Raw genomic sequence first — 5,000 nt, forward strand, 5'->3', positions numbered from 1 at the left:
GACACAACCCTCGTTACAGAAGAAAGTTTATAGAGAACAGAAGGAAGAAGGTCTAACCTGGGTGAACGACCTTACCTCTCCACCTAAACAGGTTCAAAACAATCCATTCGGTGTTGACCATTGCGTCCTTTTGTCTCCGGGTGGGCTTTGTGGAGAGAGAGAGAGAGAGAGAGAGAGAGAGAGAGAGAGAGAGAGAGAGAGAGAGGCCCCGGTTGTTTTTCCTACAACAGTGCAATTACTGAAGGTGGGTTTACGGTCCATATATGAATCTTGCTTAGGTCTACATCGGCGTCCATCAAAGTCTTTGCAAGTATGTTAAGATTTGTATGAAATTGGAAATGGTATGTGGTTCATTAGTTCTCTGTTTGCTGTTCACCTGAGAATCTAAATTATGATATAGGTAAATGCGCACTCTCTCTCTCTCTCTCTCTCTTCTCTCTCTCTCTCTCCGTCTCTCTCTCCGACTTCACGCTGTGGCCACTCGATCTCTCTCTCTCTCTCTCTCTCTCTCTCTCTCTCTCTCTCTCTCTCTCTCTCACCGTTATATAATCTGATATCAATGTCTTATTGTTGACAACAGTAATGGGTAAGATGAATAAAGAAATGCTGTCAAAAATGGCAACAACTGAATGACGAGAGTACCAATTTCATTGGGGCAGAGAAAAGTAACAGCCAGAAATTCTAAATAATCCTACACGATACCTCTAAACAAGAATAAAATTTGCTTATAGACCTTCACTAAAACGAAACAAATACATAAATTAATGAAAATAACAACACTCAGGATTAACGGACCAGCAACTAGAACACCCAAACAAAGGTAACCTTTTACACATGAAATTCTCACATCATATCTTTTACCTTCAGCTGCTGCATTATTTCTGGACGTTACATTTGATGGAAATATCGACATACATAAATACATACAGTCCCCACAATTTGACTTTGCACTAAGTATATTGATGCAACTGTAGTCCCAACACCCAACCTGCGCTATGTATATGGGTATGTATATGGGTGAAAATCAGATTTTAAAAAAGATTACTAGCAATATAACAATGAAACCTGTATGGAACACTCACCTATTGATATGCTAATACTTGGTATGTCCTCCATGTTTCTTCTTACACAATTTGATTCGCTCTTGGACTGTTTCTATCAATTTTTATGAATCAACCATTCATCAAAGGGATTGGGAGTTTTCCCACACTACACTTTAGGAGGGTTGCAAACATTCCAGTGACTAACTGATTCGTTAGTGAACAACACCCTTCTACTGATTTTAACCACATTCTTTATGACCATTAACATAAGAGAGCCTGATCTATTTCTGAGTTTCGGGTAAACCCAGCTTGCTTTTTCCAGACACATTCTTAACTCTAAGCCGCTTGCTGAAATATTATTTCAATGGTCGCCACCACCATGGTGCGTCGGTGTCTTTCTTTCTCCTCCCTCTCGGTACTTCTTCGGAAAGTTCTGCATGTCCGAAGCTTCACACCGGCCTGTCAGCTAATTTCAACGGTGTTGTCCGGTATTTAACCCAAATTTCTAGCGCTCAATAACACTATGTCATCATGGGATGTATTAGGGACTTGACACGTCGCACTGATATATGGGAAATAGTTCCAGCCGACGGCTCCCAGATTCAAACAGGCAAAATTTCAAAGGGTCAAGGTCAGACGCGCACTTGACTTAGACACCGACTGTTTTCCTGCCTTCATTTCCGCCCCAAGTTCCCACTCCCCCACTTGTACCTATATTTCCCCTATTACGTTACGTGGAAAGATAGAGCTCAGTTGTTAGTTAGTCAGTTTCTCCCTATCGATTTTTTCCCATGTCCCTAAATTTTCCCTAACGCGTGGGAGAATAGGCTCCGTTGTCAGTCAGTCAACTTATTCTCAATTGATTTTTTCCATGGATTTTCGAAGCATTCTGATACACGAATATAGACGTAGGTTCAAATAGGCAAAACGTGATAGAGAGTCCGTCAACTATTTTCCCACCTTGATTTCCCGCCCCTTCCCCAACCCTTCCCTTGCCCCTAAATTTCCCCTATCGTGTGGGAGGATAAGGCGTCGTTGTCAGTAAGTCAGTTTATTCCCGATCGATTTTTTCCTGTGGATTTTCGAAGCATTCCGATACTCGAATATAGAGGCAGGTTCAAATAGGCAAAATATGATAGAGTTAGTCAACCGTTTTCCCACTTTGATTTCCCTCCCCTTCCCCTACCCGTGTTCCTAAATTTCCCCTATCGGTTGGGTGGATAGGGCTCAGTTGTCAGTTAGTTAATTTATTCTCAATCGATTTTTTTCCCATGGATTTTCAAAGCATTCAGTTGCACGAAATAAAGGTATGCTAGCACCGATCCACTGTTCTGGTAAAAATTGATAGAACCGATCTCAAAGCGTGTCAAATTGTGTAAGCAGAGTCAGAGAGAACATACCAAGTATTAAATTATTAATGTATTAATGCATTAATAGCTGAGGGTTCCATAAAAATTTCATTGGCCTAGTACCAAAACGTTAAAAAATATAAATGACGGGTCTGTGTCAGGCTTGCAATTGCACCCATAGAGCAAAGTCGAATTTCGGGGAATATATATATATATATATATATATATATATATATATATATATATATGTGTGTGTGTGTGTGTGTGTCTAATTAAGGACCCCAAACATACTTTTCATTTCATCGAACCAACACTTTCTGGTGTTTCATTATTCCTACTTCTGACTTACACAGTCTTTTTATACTAAAGTAAAAGAAAAGATGGTTGTGTTTGTTGATCTTAGCGCAAAGGCAGATGACAGGAATTATTGTTAGAGGTAAGGGATACCTGGAGTAAATGAGAATTGAAAATCTTGAAGAAATGTAACTGGGAAGGGGTTGACTGTTGAAAATACATGGTTTGTTACCAAGGAAGAATATGCATAAGCATACTTAGAAAAAGGAATGACGAGGAAGAGAATATGCTAGATTATGTGTTAGTGCAGCGTAGATGGAGGAGTAAGTCGAGATGGAGGAGTAAGTCCATGCGTGTAATGGTAAGAAGAGGGAGGGCCGGTGTTATTTAAGATATTCATTGGTTTGAAATAAAAGTTAAGATAGATATAAGTTTGACTTGGAGAGGAAGTGATGAAAAAGTGGCTGTATAAATAATTATGACAAGGGAGCTTGATAAGAAAACTGTGAGAAAAGTAAATAGTGAGAAACCTTTTACTATATAAACAGCTTCATACCCCTCCACAGAAGGCTCATTAGCAGTGCGTCGAACTCCCCTAAGAGCATAGAGCTATTCACATCTATCTCACTTCCTGGATTCTAAGGCCATTCCGTTCCAGTACCCTCAAGCCCCGTTTAGCAAGCACTTTGTAGGTCTTTCTCTCCTTCCACAAATCTGAATTATACACTCAAATTTTAAAATCGACCAGTCACCTTCCATTCTCTGCAAATGACCACAGCAACTCAGTTACACCCAAAATGATCTATTCAATCACACAAACCCTCGCTCCACGCCCATAAAGCTGCGTTACCCACTCTATCACTCGACTCGAATAGTTCGTCTGAAAAGCTTCGATTTTTTTACTTCCATTCGTTTTCAGAATCCAAACTTAATTTCCATAAAGGAATGCTGGCACAACAATCGCTTCATGAATTCCATCTTTGGCTTCCATGACACTTCTACTCACTCCTATTTCCTCTTCTTATCAAACACCTGTACGAATCAACTGCTTCTATGTCACAGTTCATTCCTGCATTTTTCTGAGCTCTATATACCCTTCTAACCTAACTCCTCACATTTACTTACATTATTTTCCTTGTACTTTGCGGTTTCTCATCACATTCACTTATCAGTACTGTATCATCTGCAAGCATCAGACATTCCGAAAACCATTCATGCCTCATTTTATTAGCCAACACTAATGCAGCTACATTTCATTACTTTTCTCTCGCTTATTGCACCGTTTTGTTTACAAAGATTCTAAATAACGGTGGAGACAGAACACAATCTTCTCCAAGACCTGCTTTCATTCGTACATGCTTCACTTTCATCTTAAAAACTCTTCATCACTCTCATCAAAATACCTTCTGCACGATTGCGTCTATAAATTTTACCGTCAGCATTTCTTCTCAAAATTACCAGGAAATTGTGTCATAATTAACACTTGCTAACACTACCTTTTTATTGACAAAATTCTCACTTTTTCCAAACTCAATTGTTTTGGTATCTGTCTTGCTTTCTGAGTGAAAATCGTACCATGCGCCTTCCTCGGTCTACAAAGTAATGGTTGCCGCTCTAATTTTTACGAGGGTACAACATTACTTAGGGAAGGTACATAGTAATAGATACGTGTATGTATGTATATATATATGTATGTATGTATGTATGTATGTATGTATGCATGTACTTTATATATATATATATATATATATATATATATATATATATATATATATATATATATATATATATATATATATATATATATATATGTGTGTGTGTGTGTGTGTGTGTGTGTGTGTGTGTGTGTGAGTAAATGCATATATATACGTATATATATATGTGTGTATATATATAATATATATATATATATATATATATATATATATATATATATATATATATATATATATATATATATATATATATATATACATATACTGTATATTCAAGTCTTTAGTAGTGAAATTCATTGAATAACAACAGAGTATCAAACATTTATTGAGATCAGTTTTTACTGATCATACATTTCATCTTGTCTACAATACATTCATTCGCTGCAGTACACATTTAGGTTGAGCGCGAAAGAAAAAATGAGCTATAATCGTAATAAATGACATTGTTACACCATATATCACTCCCATCTATAGTTCCTACCATACATAGAATATTATATATATATATATATATATATATATATATATATATATATATATATATATATATATATATATATATATATATATATATATATATATATATATATATATATATA

At 36.8% G+C, this 5,000-nt stretch overlaps 1 protein-coding gene across 1 annotated transcript in view; it reads right to left on the reverse strand.

The window, feature by feature from the left end:
- The window catches only part of LOC136833072 (endochitinase-like), a 53,368-nt gene extending 51,663 nt beyond the window's left edge, over positions 1–1,705 (reverse strand). Inside the window, exon 1 of the mRNA XM_067094724.1 lies at positions 1,083–1,705. The gene's annotated coding sequence lies outside the window, so the exon portion shown is untranslated. The remainder of the gene's footprint in view (positions 1–1,082) is intronic.
- Positions 1,706–5,000: the final 3,295 nt, after the last annotated feature.

The sequence above is a fragment of the Macrobrachium rosenbergii genome, chromosome 4, assembly GCF_040412425.1.
Source record: "Macrobrachium rosenbergii isolate ZJJX-2024 chromosome 4, ASM4041242v1, whole genome shotgun sequence".
In the NCBI taxonomy this organism is placed as follows: domain Eukaryota; kingdom Metazoa; phylum Arthropoda; class Malacostraca; order Decapoda; family Palaemonidae; genus Macrobrachium; species Macrobrachium rosenbergii.